Here is a 21,069-nt window from a genome sequence, read left to right as displayed (position 1 = left end):
TCTAATCACAACACTGAGAAATTTCCTTTTTTTCGGAAAACGTTGATTAAAAAAAACCTCTCCTGCAATTAGACAGACTGTCAGTGTATAATTCCTTTAAGTAACTACACATAAAGTAATACCAATTCTAACTCTATAGAAATATTAACAGTATGGCTTGCAAAAGCTACATTTTCAATTTGCAATTTTCCATCATTCCTTTTTATTATTCTCTTTCATGTATAAGATTGCTATACTAAGAACAAAATCTTGATCACTGTGCTATATCTTTGTTAAACAGAAAACTGGAAGAGAATGTTGTATCTTAAATAAGTGCATCCTCAGCATATGCTGACTATACCTACAAGAATTTTCTAAATGGAAAAATCCATTATAGGCACTCTTGAAATAATGTATCAGTATTAAGGACTATGCAAGGCTACAAAGTATTTCAATGTACAGGAGTCCTTGACTTACAGCAGTTCATTTAGTGACTGTGAAAAATGTCACTTCTGACCGTTTTTCACAGTTACGACCTTTGAGACATCCCCACGATCACTTGATCAAAATTCAGATGCTTGGCAGCTGGTTCAAACTTATGACTGTTGCTGTGTCCTAAGGTCATGTGATCACCTTTCGTGATCTTCTCACAAACAAAGTCAATGAGGGAAGCCAGGTTCATTTAACAATTGGTTATTAACTTATCAACTGCAATGATTCGCTTAATTGTGGCAAGAAAGGTCGTAAAATGGAGCAAATTCACTTAACAAATGACTCAGTTAACAACAGAAATTTTGGGCTCAGTTGTGGTCGTACGGTGAGGACTATCTGTAATCTATTTGTATTTTGTGTCTCTACCTTGTCATAAAAAATCCAGAAGCAATGGCAAATCTTTTCTCTAAATAAAACAATTTCATTTTAATACTATATTTGCAAAGCTTTTTCAGTTGTATCCTATTCTCAGTTCTCCAAGACTCTGATGATCCACATTCCATTTCAACCAGACTTTTGTACTAAAAAAATCCAGCTTAAAATCAGATTTTTTGCTTAAGTGATCAGTCGATTGCTTCTATTTAAAATATCAAAGCAAAATAAGCTGGGAGATCCATCTCAGAAGGCACATAACACACCTCTGCTTCAAAGAATAAAAAAAATGAATACCCAAAGCATGCCTCTGTTAATATCACAAGTCAGGGATGAGAAATTTTAGTTCACCAGGAACTATTCAACATCAGTTTTATCCAGCAGGGATAATGTTGTGGATGTAAACTGCTGGGAGTTATAGTTCAGCAATAGCTGGAGAGGTACTGACTGTCCATACTAATTAATTAGAAATTAGGTAGTTATGAAGCCTCTTTTGTGGCTGGTTATATATTAAATATAGAAAGAAAAAGCTGATTTTAATGGATAAAAAGTATGTTGCGATCACGGACTGATGCCCAATATACATATGAGGATCAATGTTTCTGGATTTGATCCTCTCATAAACTCAGGAAATTATTTAAATTGATGAGAAAAACAGATTTTTCATCTAGAAATGTGTGAGGCATACTGCTTTGCAGCTCATTCTCTTGTTTACATAGCACTCTGGATGCCTTATAATTACCTTACACTCCAGCACATTACTTGCTTAATTTCACTGATTGTAAAGGTAATTAGGTACTAAACTGCTATACTTTCCTGTGTGTGCTTCTAGATATCTAACAGTATGATAAGTTTTTGTTTGCAAAACAAGTGTTAGTTTTCAGCTACTAAGCTTATGCAAAACATTCAGGATGGAGTGGGAAGAACTGAATCTTCAAAAAAATCAGAACAAAAGTTTATAGAACTCAGTACTGAATTACAGAAGCCATAAATATTCAGACCTCAGACTCTAGCCCTATACCAATCTGGCTCAAATTTCTATTTATGTTTGGAGAGCAACATTCAGAACTACCTCACCTGGTCAAGATTTAAACATGCCTGGATCGGATAGCAGAGCACCACACAATATTGAAGGAGGCAGGTCTAATTTGGTGGAAACAGTTGCCCAAGATTTTATGCAGAAGCCTTTCCATCTGGAAATTGAATGCTGAATGTCAGAGTACAAAGCATGTTCTCTAGCATTAAGTGAAGTCCCCTCCCCCAAACATGCTATGGCCATCAGAATGTAACTTAAATGTATGCAAGGTGAAACATATCCAAACACAATATAGTTTGTTGAAGATTAGGAACCTTACAAATATATTGTTAGTATTTTCCTCCTTTACCTCTGATTCTGCTGGCAATATTTCTGAACTATATTAATTTAACACAAGCTATATGCTTAAGATAGCATTAACAACAACTTCAATCAACTTTTGCACAATCCAAGAGAAGATTATTTTTATTCATGGAAGAAGAAAAAAAGACTATTTTGCTGATTCATCTTCCCCAGTTCTGAGGAATAATTCAATCCACTCTATATGTATAAACATGAAACAAGTTTTATGGTGCAGAGATTGGAAATGATTGGTATATAAAAATATAACAAAAAAGAGAGATGCAGTAGAATCCATTAAACAAATTCCTCATGCTAACAAACGTTTGCTTAAAATTATACAAAAAAAAAAGCCATACATGGAGAATGAAGCACAGGGCAATTTAACTGGATGATGTTATAGTAGCTTCACACAGATTTTATTGCAAAGGGAGTGAAACATTGACATTTAGAGTCTGTGTTTCCTAAACTATTTTCTTATAAAGTAACCAGAATGGTTTAGAAATTCTGCAAGCAACCATATTTGAATGCCTGAACTTGCAGGAGACAAAGCTAAAAGTCTTCTCCTCTCCCATCAGCCTTGTACACTCTGGCCTCACCTCCTGTGTTGAACAAGCAAATTGACAGTTTCAGCTGCTACCACCTATCTTCATGAGTGCCTCACTTAGTAACATCCACCTAATCCTGACACGTGAAAGATATAGAGCTCTCGCAACTTTGCTGCCCTTCTGATGATTAAATATATGAGTATATTTAATTTCACAGTGTGACCTCTTGGCTATATAGCTAGATGTTTCAGCAGTATTCAAACTCAAGATAAACCAAACTCCACATAAGATTTAAAAAATGTTTTTATTAGAAAAGGAAAATTGTAAACATCCCCACTCCCCATCTTGAACTATAGATATTGAGCATATAAAATTAGATATTGGAGGAGAAAAATACTGCTTGGTTAAAAAATAATGTAAAAGGAAATGTAATGCTCCCAGAAAACTATCTACACTCTTTTTACGCATACCAGATAATTCCAGGTTTTGTCTCTTTGCTTGATGGGAAAGAGCCTCTCCTTCTGTCACTCTGGACCACATTCCATTGCAATATTACAATGCCTTGGTAAGGCCACACTTGGAATACTGCATCCAGTTTTGGTCACCACGATGTAAAAAAGATGTTGCGACTCTAGAAAGAGTACAAAGAAGAGCAACAAAGATGATCAGGGGACTGGAGACTAAAACATATAAGGAATGGTTGCTGGAATTAGGTATGTCTAGTTTAACGAAGAGAAGGACGAGGGGGGGCATGATAGCAGTGTTCCAATATCTCAGGGGCTGCCACAAAGAAGAGGGAGTCAAGCTATTTTCCAAAGTGCATGAGGGCAGAACAAGAAGCAACGGATAGAAACTAATCAAGGAGAGAAGCAACCTAGAATTAAGGAGAAACTTCCTGACAGTTAGAACAATTAACCAGTGGAACAACCTGCTTCCAGAAGTGGTGAATGCTCGAACACTGGAAGTTTTTAAGAAGAGACTGGACAGCCATTTGTCCGAAATGGTATAGGGCAGTGATGGCGAACCTTTTAGAGACTGAGTGCCCAAACTGTAACCCAAAACCCATTTATGCATCGTCAAGTGCTGGGTGGGTGTGGCCCATTGGGTGGGCATGGTCCATTGGGTGGACGTGGCCCACTGGGTGGGCGTGGTCTGTCATGGTAACAGCAGACTGGGTAGGACTAAAAAGTTCAATCAATCAATTCCAACTTTGCAAGACCTTTTTTTTTCCCACAAGAAGTTGAAATTGACTGATTGAACCTTTTTTTTTGCACACGGCAGCAGACGCCTAAAGCAAAAAAGTTTTATAAAACCCAGCTGAAGGCCTAGGACTGAGGCGACGGTGCGCGTGCCCACAGAGAGGGCTCTGAGTGCCGCCTCTGGCACCCGTGCCATAGGTTCGCCACCACTGTTATAGGGTTACCTGCCTGAGCAGGGGGTTGAACTTGATAACCTCCAAGGTCTTTTCCAACTTTTTATTATTATTATTATTAAAAAGAAAAAAACAGGCAAACTTGACTAACAATTAGAGAATGAAGCAAAATAGTTAAATGTTGGACATATTGAAGGATATTTTTGAATAAATGATCCAAAGATTAATTTTAAGAGTGTCCATCTCTCTATATGTAATTGTGTGTAAAAAAATGTTATGGAATAAGTTCTACCAGACAAGATTGAGACTGACTTGGAAGTGGATTTTAAAATGACAGGCTACAAAAATGACATGGTAAAAGATATTGTACTGGACATATAAAAGCAACTGGCTGATGTCTTAATAATTAAAAAACATCAACAAATCAAGAAAGCAATATAGATAATTTTCCAACATTGGATTTATAGAAGATGCTTAGTTTGGAATTTCTTGTAATAGTATTTCGTTTGGATTTATTTTAGTATCTTTTTTCCTAATTATTTTTAGATTCTATTACACTTACTGTTTTTCTATTTATATATAGATTTGGAAAAGGATGCCTTACTGGATAATCAAATCAAATTTATTACAGCCCTATGGCCAGAGAGAAACAAAATATCAAATGAAAGAGTATGTATGTACATACGTACGTACGTACGTACGTATGTACGTACATACGTATGTATGTATGTATTCTTTTATTTGATATTTTCTTTCTATCTGGCCCTAGGGCTGTATTAAATATGATTTGATTATCCAGTAAAGTATTTTTTTCCAAATCAATCTCTTGGCCTGTCAGTTATACTTCCACTTTCAGCACTTTCTCTGTCTTGTCAGATAACATTTGTTCCACATCTGTCATTCTTTCATTAATGTCTTTTGGACATAGAAGCAGAGATCATTACTAACAGTGTTGATATTGTAGTTACTAATTTCTGATATTGTAGTTACTAATTTCTGGCCCAATTCTTCAAAGATTTCCTTTTATATTTCCAAAGTAATAAAATTTTGTGTCATTTTGTAAATCCCAGTATTAACTGAAATTAGATTTAAATTCATTAGTGTCCTCTAGTGTCCAGTTTCTAAAACCATCACTTGTCTTTTGTTATGACTTACAATAACTAGGATAGTCAAAATTAAATCTTTCCTATGAGAAGCTGTTTATTTTTTATAGTTAATTTCAAAATCTTATAATAAAAGTTGTCAACGCTGCTAACATTGGATGTTCCCGCTCTGACAACTGTTGAAAATGCAGCCATTTTCTCTTCTCCTTTACTATGCTTTTTCTTGCTTTTAGAAATCAGGCACAGCAGGGGGGGTTGGGATGAAAGCTCAGCTAGCCATAATAATAATGCTGCTGTGGGAACCCAAGGACAAGCTGATAATGTTTTGGTGGGCTGAGGAACTGGGGAGAAAGCCCACTCTTTTAGCTAATTGGGGAATGTGATTTATGATAGTTTATTGGAGGTAGGAATTGCACTTTGTTACTTTGTATATGGGGGAAGGGAATTTAGTTTTTGGGTTCAACTATGTAGTGCCGATAATTGTTTCTTGAATAAAATGTTCTTTAAGGAAGAATTTTTCCTGGAAGTTCTTTTGATGGGTTTCATCTATTGGAACCATGACATCAGTATTCCATTCTGGACACATAATCTGCTTATAACTTTCTTGGATCAAAACCTTATTTAGCTTTAGAAGATAAAATTTGCTAAATTGGTGTCCTTTAAAACAGGACTTTTCAACCTTTTCACCCATGTACCACTTTTAGGATATGGCAATATCTGAGTATCACCAGTCACCTAGCAAGTGTCAAAAACTTGATGACCAAAAAAAAGAGGAAAAAAAATGATAAGTACAGGTAGTCTTCGACTTACAACAGTTTGCTTAATGACTGTTCAAAGTTACAATGGCACTGAAAAAAGTGCCCCCCAAGCCACAGCCGAGCAAGACACCTGCCTGCCCGCCTGGCGGTGCTCTTCCTCCTGTCCGAGGTTTTCATTGTTGTGAGCATTTCTCTTGAGGATTGGCAGTGGGGGTGGGGTGGGGGGTGTGTTTGGTTTTTATTCCCCCTGTCTGCTGGGTGATTGCAGCAGGTTTTGGTCACTTCACATGATCCTGGGACACTGTGACCATCATAAATATGAATCAGTTGCCAAGAATCTGAATGTAAATCACAAGATCCTGGAAATACTGCAACATTCCAGCTGATCGGAGCTTCTTCTGGGCTCAGCAGAAGTGCCAGGATCAGCACCGAGCTCCAGCTGGGGCCTAGCGCTGATCCTGGTGCTTCCACTGAGCCCTGACAGTTCTGCAGCTCCAGCCATCTCCTGCTCAGGCTTGTGCCGTGCTGCCACCGGTTCAGCTCATTCCCCTCCCCCGCTACTTTTCTAGGATGGTCGCGTACCACCTGCCAGGTGTCAATGTACCACAGGTGGTACCCGTATCATTGATTGAAAAGCCCTGCTTTAAAAGGTTTCACTCTGGTTATGAGGAAAAGGAGCTTTCCAGAGTGCATGTGGGCAAACTCCCAACCTCGCCTTATCTGGAGGGCTTCCAAGGAACCAGTTCACCATACCTCCCCTGGAAGTCAGATATGCCATGTTCCTTAAAAGTGCTTGTATTTAATAGCAATTTATTCTATTTTGAACCCATCTCCAAATACATTATCATACAGAGCACTTTTGTTAACATGACCCTGAGTCATCTTTTGACTCATATAGTTGGAACATAAAACAATTCTGTCAAAGAAGAAAGCTGGAAAATGCAGCAGTGAACACAGAAGTACAATAGAGCAGGATCCAACTTCAACCTTTCAAATTCTTCTTAATGAATTAGAGAGATGACTTTCAGCCATCATGTTTAAGTCTTTGCCTCAATCCGAACTCTTTTGCTTCAGTAAAAACAGTCAACCTGGTCAAATTGCTACTGAACTTGTTTGATATAATAATATTAGAGAAAGTGCAAAGTAAATGGAACATGCACATTAATTAAACTGCATTAAGCAATAATCCTTACCATTAAAAATCAGTGACAATATTTTGTCCAATTCTCCACTTATATCATTTATTCAGTCCATAAGAGGATAAATTTATTTCTCAGCCCAAGATAAACTGTCCAAAGTTTTAAAATGATATAAAGTAGAATTTTATGCAAAAATAAAATGGGGAAAAAGTTGATCCTTTAGCCCTTCCCTTTTTTGACCTCTGGACTTCAACTCCCATAATTTTTGAGCCAGGATTGGGTGGATGGAGGAGACGCAATTCACATAAAGGAGAGAATGCAGGATATACAGCAGCCTACTGAGATCGGGTGACGGAAAAATGTGAGGGGCAAGCCAATGGCAACTCCCGACGATTGGAGGCAGATGAGGCGAGGAGAGAGAATGCCACGGCCCACACACACACCAACGCATGAGGAATGGCCTGTGAAGACAAGATTGATGGGGATGGCGGCAGAGGGCAGGAGTGGTATGCAGACGCGCCAGGTGTACTGAGGAGGCCAGCCCAAGGAGCGGAGGAAGACCGGCAGACCGACAATGATGGAATGGCATACATGCTGTCAGACCAGGGCACACGATGGCTTGCAAGGGCTACGGGAGGGGGAGGATTGGAGGAAAGTCCGACAATAGCTCTTGCTTTTTGCAATGGTTGCACCTTCTTCCAGATTTTGATACACATGCAACTAAGATAGAACTACTTACTTCCTGAATGGAGATGTCACCTGGGGATGTAATGGACTGAGAACTCTAAACAATGTATTGAGCATGCCAAGATTTGAGGGAGGGCAGAAAACATGAAGAGACATGAGAATGGGATAACATTTCTAGGGGAAAAGGCATGAATAGAATGGAGTGGAGTAGAGTAGAGTAGAGTGGTGCTGGGCGGGATGGGATGGGATAGCATAGGAATAGGAATAAAATAACAGAGTTGGAAGGGACCTTGAAGGTCTTCTAGTCCAACCCCCTGCTCAGGCAGGAAACCATATAACATTTGTTGTCCAATCTCTTCTTAAAAACTTTCAATGTTCAAGCATTCACAACTTCTGGAGGCAAGTTGTTTCACTGATTAATTGTTCTGTCAGGAAATTTCTCCTTAGTTCTAGGTTGCTTTTCTCCTTGACTAGTTTCCATCCATTATTTCTTGTCCTGTCCTCAAGTACTTTGGAAAATAGCTTGACTCCCTCTTCTTCGTGGCAACCCCTGAGTTATTAGAATACTGCTACCATGTCACCCCAGTCCTTCTTTTCATTAAACTAGACATACCCAATTTCAGCAACCATGCCTTGTATGTTTTAGCCTCCAGTCCCCTGATCATCTTTGTTGCTCTTCTCTGCACTCTTTCTAGAATCTAAAAATCTTTCTTACATCATGGTGACCAAAACTGGATGCTATATTCTAAGTGTGGTCTTATCAACGCATTATAAAGTGGTATTAACACTTCATGTGATCTTGATTCTATCTATCCCTCTGTTAATGCAGCCTAGAACTATATTGGCTTTTTTGGCAGCTGCACCACACTGCTGGCTCATATTCAAGTGATTGTCCACTAGGACTCCAAGATCCATCTCACAGTTACTATTATTGAGCCAGGTACCACCTATACTATACCTGTGTATTTGGTTTTTCTTGCCTAAATGTAGAACCTTACTTTTTTCACCATTGTTTTTGATTAAACCATTTGATTAAACCCTCACCCAAACTTCCATACTAAAGTAGGTCTCCACACTACAGATTTTCTTTCCTGTTTCATTTACTATGACAAACATGATCGATCCCCTTCTCATAAACTCCACGTATATTTGGAAGCTGAAGCAAGCAGCCCACAAAGCAAATCAGAAAATACAATGAAATTACCAATTAAAGCACAAATAAAGATGTCTGCCTACATTCTTTCATCTTTTGTCTTTCAGAGGGATGAATTACAAGCCCTATCTTATCTGATATTAGCACAACTGCAGCTTCTTTATGTAAAAGGTCAGGACTGGTGACTAGACTGACAAGGACTTCTGATGATAGCTTTTCTTAATATCCCAATCTAGGGAAGGTCTCATGGCTTTGAACCAGAAAGCTGTGCCATGGGAATGTGATTCAAATTCTCAAGAAGTTTATTCTGGAAGTCATTTTCTTTTTCCTCTGAGCAAAAAATAAAAATAAATAAAAATGAGAACCTTTTCAGAAACTGATAAATTAAAGAGTAAGAGCAGCAAATTATTCTGAAGCAAAATCAGAGAATTTAACTATCTTTATTACTAAACTACATCCAATCCAAATAAATTTTGCCACCTCTGAAAATCTGAAGCTAAAATGTCTTTTTCTTTTTTTGAACTTTGGGTAGATTTAAAAATTAAAAACCAGTTTGCTCTATTTCAGCTTTCCTTGGCCCTTGAAAGGATTTAAAATTTCCTATTTAGGTTACCGTAATATCTTTACTGCAGTCTATAACAAGAGGAAGCCAGGTAAGCATAACTAAACGTTTATGATTTTTATGTATCGTTTGACCTACGCATCTGCTTCTTGAGGCTATCCTTAAGCATCTAACCCAGCAATCCCCAACCTTTTGGAGACTAGGGGCTGTTTTCGCAGAAGCTAATTTTTCCACTGACCAAGGGAGGGGGATAAATTTGGTTTCGTTCACTCAGCTGCCACTCATCTCCAGGTGTGCACCCCAGTTCTTAACAGGGAGTTGGGGACCTTGATCTAAACCAGGGGTAGGCAACCCAAAACACTCAAAGAGCCACTTGGACCCGTTTCCCACCAAAAACAAAACACCGGAAGCCGCAAACCCCTTTTGATATCTAAAATGAAGATAACACTGCATATATCCTTTTTTACCTTTATTATAGGTGTGTGTGTGTGTGTGTGTGTGTGTAAAAATATGACTCTTGGGAATATCCATACTATTAAAACAATGATCACCAAGAGAATGCTTTAAGAGAATAAAATTACATACACACACAGGTAAAAAAAGGATATATGCAGTGTTATCTTCATTTTAGATGTTAAAAGGGTCTCTCTCTCTCTGTCTCTCTCCCTCTCTATCTGCCCTTGGTCTGCCACTCCTCTTCCCCCACTCTCTTTCTTTCTCTCTTCCCCCCCTCTCTCTCCCCCTCCCCCCCTCTCTCTCTTTCTCTCTCTCTCTTTCTCCCCCCCCTCCTATCTGCTGCTCACCTGGCAAGCTTCAAGCTGTTGTCTAACAAGCTCAGGGGTAAGCAACCTCATCTCTTTTATGACTCATGGACTTCAACTCCCAGAATTCCTGAGTCAGCCTAGCTGGGCTAGCTAGCTCTCTCCTGCCCTTCCTGCTTCCTGCTTCCTACAGAGATGCAGCAAAGGGAGGAGCTCTGCCCAGTGAGCTTTTCAGCTCCTCGGAGAACACTGTGAGTGCACTCTGTTTTACACACAGAGAGAGAGAGAGAGAGAGAGAGAGAGAGAGAGAGAGAGAGAGAGAGAGAAGCAGGAAAGTGTAATTGCCTTTCTCTGTCTCTGTCTCTCTCTGCAAAGGCAGAGGAAGCTGGGAGCCATAGGGGAAGGCTCAAAGAGCCGCATGCGGCTCTGGAGCCGCAGATTGCCGACCTGTGATCTAAACCATCAGAAAAATCCTACCAGATCAAGAGTCCATCTGGTCAGAATCTAGTGGCCAAACAAGAAGGTAATAGCTCGTTATAACCACATAAGATTGTCAGAGCTACACTATCTTCAAAAATTCTCCTTCACAGATTTCTTAATAATGAATACTTACATTTAATATAATTAATTGGTGTCTTTTGTTGCACTCATTTGTAAATGAAGTTAATTTTATTTTAATCCTCTGATTTCAACATTAATGGTTTGGGAAGATGATTGTATCCTTTTAGCTCCATTCCTTTTGGGATATGCCAGAAACAGCTGCATCAGCATTTGATTTTGCCTTAATGCTCTTGTGTCCTAGAATCCAGATAAACAAATACTGTACATATAGTGTACAATGCTTTGGATATTGTATAATACCTTGAAGTCTTGTACAATCCTATATAATTCTCTAGATAAGACATTGTTATTGAGTTGCAAAAAAAAAAAAAAAACCACTGGAAAAGTAGTCTGCATCTCTATAATCCACCCTGGCATAAGTAAGAACTCCACAGTGAATGCTGACAAATGGTTTAAAAAGGTCTTCTAAGCCTCCTTAACCCTGAATTACAGAATATTAAAGCTCTGCAGAAAGTATGATAGATAATGGATGAAATCTTTAAGAAAACAGACCCATATGTACAAAAGTATCCTATATATATGACCATCCAGTGACTAGCTATTACTGAAGATATGCAACATCAAGTCAGTGGTGGGATTCAAATATGTGAACAACCGGTTCTCTCTGTGGATGCCACTTCCGCAAGTCCATTCTGGGCCTGAGCAACAAAAAATTAGCTACCGGTTCTGCCGAACTGGTGTGAACTGGCTGAATCCCACATCTGCATCCAGTGTATCCAGAAATAGGAAAATTGGGAGAGAATGTGGATAACTATTTTTATTGCCAATTACAAGTTATATACTGTAGAATGAGATAGAAGATTTTGTTTGCAAATCTCTGGGTTTCAGAGCAGGTTTTTATATATTTGAAAGACAGGCCAGATTTTCTTTAAACTCCTCCCTAAATGTAATAAATACAGCAGCAGATCACTGGGCGAGCTTAATTAAACTTTTATTCCTGAGGGGATAGATTTTTAAAGGTAAAGAGTTTGGGCAACAGAATGTGTATAAATATAAATTAGCCTTGAGGATTTTTGAGAGGCCATTGTATCTGCTTCATATGCCAGCTTCATCCATTCTGGAAGCAAAAGCAATGTTACAAGGAGGACAACCACAATTTTGTTAACCACAATATCTCATGCAGCCTTATAGATTTGACACAACATCTTTAACATAGCTGACCTGAAAAAATAACATCCAGTACATTATGGAAACACCTAACATTCTGAAGAAAGCTGGAATGCTGGGAAAGATGGAAGGTAAGAAAAGAGAATGAATCACCAGCATAGTGAATGGGGCAAATTACAGTAGCAATGGGAGTTCTTTTGGAAGACCTGAAGGCCAAGTTAGGGACAGGTCATCCTGGAAAAAATGTACGTGGTTGTTAAGAGTTTATTTCTTAACTGTCTATCTCCCTCGGAGAGGGGCTCTGGGTGGTGTACAATATAATCAATAAAAAAACGACTTCCAGTTTGACATTGCAGCATAACGGACGCAGAAAGATGGGGCTCCATCATCCATGTTCAATTTCACCCGCTGGGGACCCTAAAAAAGATTGAAAGTCGCCCCAGAGAGACAACAAAGAAGGAGGGGATCCTCATTGATCGCGGAAGGTGGCGGCCCATCCATTTGATTTGAGGAAGTCCTCCAAACTGTTGGGGGAAAGACTGGCTACATTCACATAGCCAGCCAGAAGCTGCTGACAACCAAAAGAAATAAGCACTAAGAAGCAACTTTTGAGCAACGTGGATGAAACTGGGTGAGACTCTATCCTCTCTTTATAACTTTAAGATTTTTCCCTGGAAAAAAAATGCCCAAAGCAAAGAATCTTCCCCGGTGAGAGAGAGGGAAAGGGAATTTCTGCCCCATTCCTTCAGGAAAAAAAGTGGCAAACTAACTGCTTGGGACAAAACGGAGAAAATTATAAGATTAATTTAGAATCAATATAGATATATAGCCTTGAAATTTGGGGCCTAAAAGTGCTTTTGAGATTTTTTTTAAAAAAGAGACTGGAAAAGCTTGCAATATAAATTTAAAGCTGGAAGAAGGCGTTAATGACATCTAGTGGCGAACCAACCACAACACAACAATTTATTATGCTTAAAGGAAGCCCAGACTTAGATAAGACTTTGGATGTCCTTGGAAACTTTCACTTTTGAAGACTGCAGCTGGAGAAGGGGAAAAAGACTCTTGGGCTGCTTATCTGTGTGGCAGAGATGATAAACTATTTTGAAATTGGCCTGCTTGGATTATGAATATAAATACTAACTGACTTTTAGAGGTGTGTCGTGGAACTATTCCCCTATAAAAGAAACAGGCATGACTGATGATGATGGAACACTTTGGATTATAAACTTTTGATTGATGAATAACTTTTAATTGCTTCTTTTCTCACTGGATAGAAAAGATATGTTTTTCATTGGACAGAAAAACCTGGACTTTGTTTATATTTGTTTAGGGGAGACCTAAGGATGGATAATTTGGACTTCAAATGACAATTGACTGGAACTTTTTAAATCTCAAAATAGATTGGACTATAAAGACCACATACAAAAACAAAGTGGATGTTCCACACTTAGTCTTAAATGGTAAAAAACCATCTCTCCAAACCCCCAGCTTCACATACCAACAAGAAAATGTTGATGAATCTCAGAAAGAAATTATATGTTGAAATCAATACAAGAGACAATTGTCTTAGCTCATGATGAAACTAAAAATAACACAAAGGAGATAAAAGAACAACTTTCTAATCTAAACTTACAAATTCAGAAAATGACTACAAAGAAGGAACCAGTAACCCAGAAAATAGAAGGAAAATTAGAGGAAGCAGATCCAAAGATGGAGGACCTAAAGGAAGGAATTAACAGACTCAGACAAACAAAGAATTAGAAGATGCAGCGATAACACCGGAAATGGAAAATATATCTTACTTGTCAAGCTCTCAGAACACATTTGAAGATAAGGAAGAAGAGCTGATTGAATGGAAGATAAAGCTATCAGGAGAATTGTGGAAAATGGGAGAAGGAGGGAGGCTGTTTAATAAGTGTTCTTCCAAAAATACTTTAATCAAATTGTCTTTCTTACTTCAAACAATATACACAAAAATAGGGGAAGAACTATCTGAGGATTCAAATGCATTGACTTGGAAAGTTAATTGGCAAAGGAAGAAAGTCAGAGTAAGACTGAAGAAAATAGAGGTTTTGACCCATTAGATGGGATATTATATTATTAAATAGATGTTTGAACATGGCTAAGAGAAAAGACAATTGTTAGAAATAAAAGTATTACTATAACTAGAAAGATAGGATATGAAACTAGAATACTATATTTTGGTATGAGGAGGGAAATATGAAAATGCCAAGAGGGTCTGAATAAGGGAAATTTTTGGTTACCCAAATATAATTTACTATGAGAAAACTATAAGCCATAGAGACGGGATATTATATTATTAAACAGATGCTTGAATATGGTTAAGAAAATAGGTAACTGTTAGAAATAAAAGTATTATCACAACTAGAAGGATATGATTTCTAACTAGATTATTATATTTTGTTATGAGATGGGAAATAGGAAAATTCTAAAAGGGTTTAAATTAGCAGTTCTCAACCTGTGGGTCGGGACCCCACTTGGGGTCGAACGACCATTTCATGGGGGTCGCCAAACAATGCAGTCTGCCATTTTTTTTCCCCTTTTCCTTAACTGTGCTACTCCCTTTTATTCTATTGGCTTTTGAAAGCCAATAGAATAGACTCTCTTGAATAGAGTCTAATTCTATTGGCTTTCAAAAGCCAATAGGAATTGTCCAGGCTGTCTCTGCCCTGCTGAGCCCACCAAAAGTCCCATTCTGCAAACGGTGCTGCAAGTTGTCTGCAGCGAAGGCGAGCTGTCTGGAAGTTTCTACCCCTCCCTGCTGAATGTAAGTAAAAGAGGGCCAGGGGTGGGAGGTGGGAGGCCGGTGGGCACAGGGAGGGTTGCTGGTGCACATGGGGCCTTACCTCCCTTGGGCTGGGCCAGCTGGTGGCCCAGCTGGTGGTCGGCCTGCTCCGTCTCTGCCGCTTGCCAGCTACGCCTCGGCCAGCGCAGGGGGTAGCACCACGCATGCGCGGTGCTCCCGGGCAGAGAAAGTCCTCGACTTACAACCGGTTGGGTAATCCTCGACTTACGATCGGTTGGGGGTCGCGGCATTAAAAAGGTTGAGAACCACTGGTTTAAATTAAAAAAAAGTGGAAAAAACAGGATATTGATGGAACAAATGGATTTTAAGTGCAAATGCAATTGAGATATGTTTTGGCTAGAAAAGATATTATAAACTGACATTATTGATATTATGTATAATACCATAAAAATGCAATGAAGATGTCTATATTTAATTGTATATCTATTAACAGTAACAAGAACTGTATTTGCCCAGTGTGGAAAAATGCATACCACCGGAAGAAGAGAGGATCAAAGAAGCACTGGATGGTATAGTATTGGAACTAGACTGAGAAAGTTAATATGTACCATTGAATTACCAATGGACCCAGACAACACATTGTTTATTAAGTATTTATGATTGTAAAATTAGAAAATTAATAAAATGTTTACTAAAAAAATCAATAAGAAACATTAGAATCAGAATAATTTAAATTAAAAGCTTTAAAATTATAAAAATAACATAAAATTTCCAAAGGTGAAAACTTTCAAGATGGGGGTTAATAGTTGTAAATACAGGCAGAGGAGAGAGTTCTCCTGGAACCACCCGATCCCATGGTTGTGTGGGCCTCTGTCCCCCTTACAAGGCTGCATAGGCAAGTGTTGACCCCTTTGCGGAAGGTCAAAAGATTGGGAACTTTCCTCATCTCTTGAGGGCAGGATGTTCCACAACAAAGGGCATCAGCAGAGAAGGCTCTATTCCCAGAGTTGACACTGAAAGCATATAATTAATCAATCAATCAATCAATTTACTGATATAAGGAGCTCTTAAAGCAGTTTATAAGCCACTTGTGTCTTCCAACATCTACAGTATATGTACTCTACCTATGTGTTTAGGCAGAGTGGAGACTTTGGGGTAACAGAGTTGGTGATTTGATCTTTCATCAGCTGAAGTCACCAATAAAACACTTTTTTAAAAAAATGAAATATAAGCTTTTTGTCCCCATGTTCACAAATTTTAAGGGGAAAATGAGCACCTGAGCCTTGGATTAGCTTTTAGTCAGGTCTTTTCTGACCTGCTTGGACCCAGGATTGAAAGATAATATTGTAAACAATAATTATCAGAAAACTATCCACTGCCCTTTGTATCACTCATTTCAAAAATATTCATTTATTTACTTATTTATTTAAAAGATTTGTATAGTCACACATCTTAAAGCACAACTCTGGGCAGCTCACAACAACTTTAAAAGTACAAAATCATAAAATTCATGAAAACATAAAATTAAGACAGCAAGTATTATCCGTCCTAATTAGTAGAAATTCCTGTGACAAGACTACATTATAAGATACAGATTTACAGAAGCAAGATTGATATTACTTTCTTCCACTAAGAAAGTCAGGCTAATATAGACTATCTACCTGTTTCAGCAAATTTATTCTCTGAACAATTCCAGCACACCTTGGAAACAACACATTTAGCTTTTGATATTTCTCACACCCTTTTCTTTTCATGAAGAAGAGTACAATATATTTTGATACTATGGATTTGTTCCCTTCAAGCTCATTCTTCAATAAAGAATACCAAAAATGTATATCACTTCCAGAAAATGTAGTCTGTGCACACTTGAATTATTCTTTAAAGCAGGGGTCCCTAACACCCGTCCATGGACCAGTACTGGGCCACGGCATGCCAGCAACCTGTCCGCACAATCAAGCAAAGCCCTATCCATGGAATGCAGGCAGCCCCCAAAACCACACCCCCTCTGGTCCATGGAAAAACCTCTCTCCATGGAACCGGTCCCTGGTGCCCAAAAGGTTGGGGACTTCTGCTTTAAAGCATTCATATTATGTTATTAGTGCCATATAAGATTCCTTAACCACATGCTTAGGAACAGTGAACCATATCAAAAGCAGCAGTATTCTTATTCGACCTATAAAGCCACCAACAGTAATGCAATACATGCTATGTATTTTCATCCCATTTACTATTTCTACTCTACAGTCTTTTTTCTTACAATGTAATTACTATATTCACTTATTTCTGCTGTGTGTTACAAATACAGAGAAGAATCAAATTAAATGCATTATATAACCACTGGTAGAATAATTTCATATTCATATTTCATATTCTATCCTTGAAGGATCAGATTATTTTCCACATTTGATCACACACACACACATTTCCAATGATTCAAAACAATGAATTAACAAAGGGGTCCCCAACCCCCAGTCCATGGACTGGCCCTGGTCTGTAGCATGCCGGAAATTGAGCTGCGCAAACAAGTGAAGCCCCATCCGCGGGATGCAGGCAGCATGTGAAACTACGCCCCCTCTGGTCCATGGAAAAACCTCTCTCCACAGAATTGGTCTCTGGTGCCCAAAAGGTTAGGGATCACTAAATTAACAGTTTAGCACTAACTGAAAAGGGACTCTTTAGAAGAGATAATCCTTTCCGATGCATGTTTATACAAAAGTAACTTGCAAGACATTGAGAAAAGTGAGGGCACTGCATCTAAATTTAAATATCTTAAAGTGAAAATAATGGAAACATTATTTCCCAAATTGAATAATAGTGGCACAAACATTTCTGTAGTGGGCACAAGGAATGGCCTTCAAGGACAGGAGGGAGAGCCTCTACCAGAGCACTTGAACCCAGGCCAAGAAAGTAACTTGAGAAAAGTGAGGGTGGGGAGAAGCACATTTAGACAGGCAATAAAAGTATGCCTGACTGTCTGGCGATGATTTCATAGTCTAGTCTAACTTGTGGGCCCATTTCAGAATATTCTTGAATATTCTTGAAGTCTAACAGTGTTCACAGAGGATGTCTCTCCTCTACCTTGTTGGTAGCCTAAAGGAAAGTTGATGTTAAAAATAGGGAGTGTTGTGTGACAGATACAAAAGGATACAAATAGCTACTAGGATACCAATAGGAGAGAAATGGCTGCCATGGAGGTTTGCTAATGTCCTTAATTGCAACAAACCTGCCAACTCCACCCCAAAATTTCACAACACACCTGTAATGGGACCGTGGCTTCACTTCTAATTTAATAGGTTGCTAGGCAGAACATGTTTTACACATCTTGAAGCTGTGGCAGACAGTGCTAACTTTAAGGGGAAAATTCCTATTTTAAATTCAAATGCTATACTTAATATCCACTAAGGTTCTTTCACTCTATCGCTAACGTCAAAACAGAGACAACATCATTAGGCCATAGAAGAAGTTTGGTATTGCCACAGTATAATTTTACTGTGATAAACTATAATAGAGGCAGGTTTAGCTGATAAAATCAAGCCAGTCAGTTGCACTATTCAGCATAATACATAGCAGCAGCCTTGATGTGTTGGGGTGTCTGTTCACTTAGAAACTGCAGCCAATCCTGCCTTTCCGATTATTGCTCACCAAAGAACTGCTTGTTCTGACTTCGAGGGATGCTAAAACACCCACCTCAACCCCCCCCAAAAAATCTTCACAAATATAGCCAAATTTGTGGTGGAAATGAAATCTTGAATGAGTGATGAATTTTGGAGAGCGATAAAAGAAAGAGAAGATTCCCCAGAATTTCCCCATAATGAAGGTATCAGCATGTTTAGCTGGGAGAGAGAAATGTAATCATCCATTGTTTTTCTGAATATATTTAGCATATAATTAATGTAAAATATTTTGCAGAATATTTAATATACTGTATTACTTTTACTTTTGCTTTTCTTTAATACATTGTATTGCTTTTCTTTTTGCTGTTCTTTTTACTTTTCTTTTAAGTCTCAACCTGCATTCTGTTGAATATCTTTTTTAAAAAACTAACTCTGTTGCACCACCTACAGTCTCAATCTACTATTGGCAAAGATTAGAATATCCAAAATCCGTGTTATGTTAACTCAGCATTACTGTACAAAATAAGGCAGGAGAGGTAGAAATACAGCTGCTCTTGGGTTAGAGATGCAAACTTTTATGTTTGTCATTACTTACACTTTACATATCAGAATAAATAGATACACATTAAAGCCATAAAGTGAAAGTTTAATTAGTAGTTGAAAATATTTGTGGAAAAACACAGTACTAGAATATCATTCATATCATTTAGTTAAATAAATTAAAATAATAAAATGAGATAGGAAATGGTATTCAGCTGGCTCCAGGCACATTATCACCATGACACCACGTTGAAGACCCAAAAGTTAATTGATTTTGGCTGAGTTTTCACATTGCACTAAACCAACCAATGATTGGAATAGTTTTGATTTAGCATGATTTGTAAATCATAGTTATTGGCTTAGTGAAATATATAAACCCATCTATGGTTTTAACGGGGAACAAAAATGCTTTACTGAATGCATATAACAGTGCTCTTCAATTTTTCTGTCAAATACAATAAATCCATGGGGAGAAAATGTGTGGCTTTCAAATAAAAAAATCTTGCAGTGTAATCACTTTTAATTTAGGTCCAAAGTTGCCTCCTAAGCATACTTAAGGTGGTGGAATAGGTAGAAAATCCAAACATTGTGACAGTCAATATTCACGCCATTGAGATGAGATGAGTGTCTGGTGAAACATAGACATATCCTAAGGGACAGGATGTGAGCAGGTGAGGAACCAGGAAAAATAACTGCATTTGGTAATATGAATGGAAGAAGAAAAAGAGAGAAAGAATGAAGACAACTGATTGTCAAGCTCACAGATATTTCTATAATATCTTGGGGAAAGCAAGGAAAAATCAAGGCAATAAGCATGAGTTGGAAAAAGACCTGAAGGACTAGCTAGGGCAAATCAAAATAGAAAAAAACTGTTTATGTGGTAGCTGTCAACAATTACTTGGTGGCACATCATTCATCAATCAACTGAGTCAAAGTCAGTGAACCTTAGCAACATTATACCCAATTATTATTTATTATTCTTGTTGGCTTGGCAATTTGTACTCATAAAACAGTATTTTTCAATCTGAGCCACTTTGTTTCACTTCAACTATGGGAAACATTGTCATAAACGCACAATAAAAATGAGCCATGTCTAATTCTGCATCTCTCCCTGCAGAAATGCCCACAATAAGATGTGAGGGTCATAGTCCTCTTCTCCTATATGGTAGCTGCTATTATTGCCATTATTACTATTATTATTCCAAAATTCTCCTATCACGAAAGAGATAGCCTCATTTTGTCTAATTTTATGCCTCTCTTATCACGCCAATCTATCCTTTTTATACTATCCTTGTCATGTAAGTGAGAGTCCCCCTTCAGCATCTGGTCTTGCAAAGGTGGCTAGCAAGTCCCCAGGAGAATTCTGGGAGTTGAAGTTCGCAAGTCTTAAAGTTGCCAAGGTTCGAAACCCCTGCTGTAGAGCCTTGTGGGAGCCACTGCGGACCTTTCCCTGTTTCCTTTTTTATCATTGCAACAAACCCTGAGAGGCCAGCGGGGACCTGACTTACCACGCCCGTGCTCTAACCACAGACCTAGGGAGCCATCATCCTGGTCCTTTCTCGGACCTTCTCAAGCCTTTTTGCCCTATAAACCCAATCTTCCCATCTTTTCCCCATTTCTTTCATTTTTCTTTTTGGACAGTCAATTGCCAGAGGGATTTGCTCGCCGCAATGAAAAAAACCCTTCTGGCGACCTGCCACAGGAGAAAACATAAAGTCAACTCGCAGGCTGCTTCCGGAAGAGGTACTACTCTATCCACTCATCCATTCTGGGATTCCCCACCTACCCCCACGCCCCGCTTACCGCAGAGGCGGCCTTAGGGTGGCCTTTGTCTTTGCGAACACCGAAGAGCCGCCCTCCAGGAACCGAGTTATTTAGGGACGTTCGCGAGGAGACTCCGGGCTTTCCTATTCAGGAAAGGCGGCATGGTGCAACCAACCACGCTTGACCGCTAGAGGGCGCCACGGTACTACTTCAAAGGCGCGAAACAAGCAGCCTGCGGTGTTGGAATCCCTGGAATTTTGCCGTCAATCTTGGTGCGAATCCGATGGAAACGCGGGAAGCAGCCTTCTGCCACAGAGGGCGCGGGAACTGCGGGAAAGTCGGTGGCTCTGGGCTT

General features: G+C 38.8%; 1 protein-coding gene across 1 annotated transcript in view; it reads right to left on the bottom strand.

Annotated features, from left to right (window-relative positions):
• Nucleotides 1-20,852, bottom strand: part of EML5 (EMAP like 5) — a 184,033-nt gene extending 163,181 nt beyond the window's left edge. The window contains exon 1 of the transcript XR_005555519.1: nucleotides 20,754-20,852. The gene's annotated coding sequence lies outside the window, so the exon portion shown is untranslated. The remainder of the gene's footprint in view (nucleotides 1-20,753) is intronic.
• Between the last annotated feature and the right edge of the window lie 217 nt (nucleotides 20,853-21,069).

The sequence above is a fragment of the Crotalus tigris genome, unplaced genomic scaffold, assembly GCF_016545835.1.
Source record: "Crotalus tigris isolate CLP2741 ecotype Arizona unplaced genomic scaffold, ASM1654583v1 scf7180000024506.1728113, whole genome shotgun sequence".
Lineage (NCBI taxonomy): Eukaryota > Metazoa > Chordata > Lepidosauria > Squamata > Viperidae > Crotalus > Crotalus tigris.
Note: the sequence above shows the minus strand (reverse complement) of the source record. Positions and strands in the feature narration are given on the sequence as shown.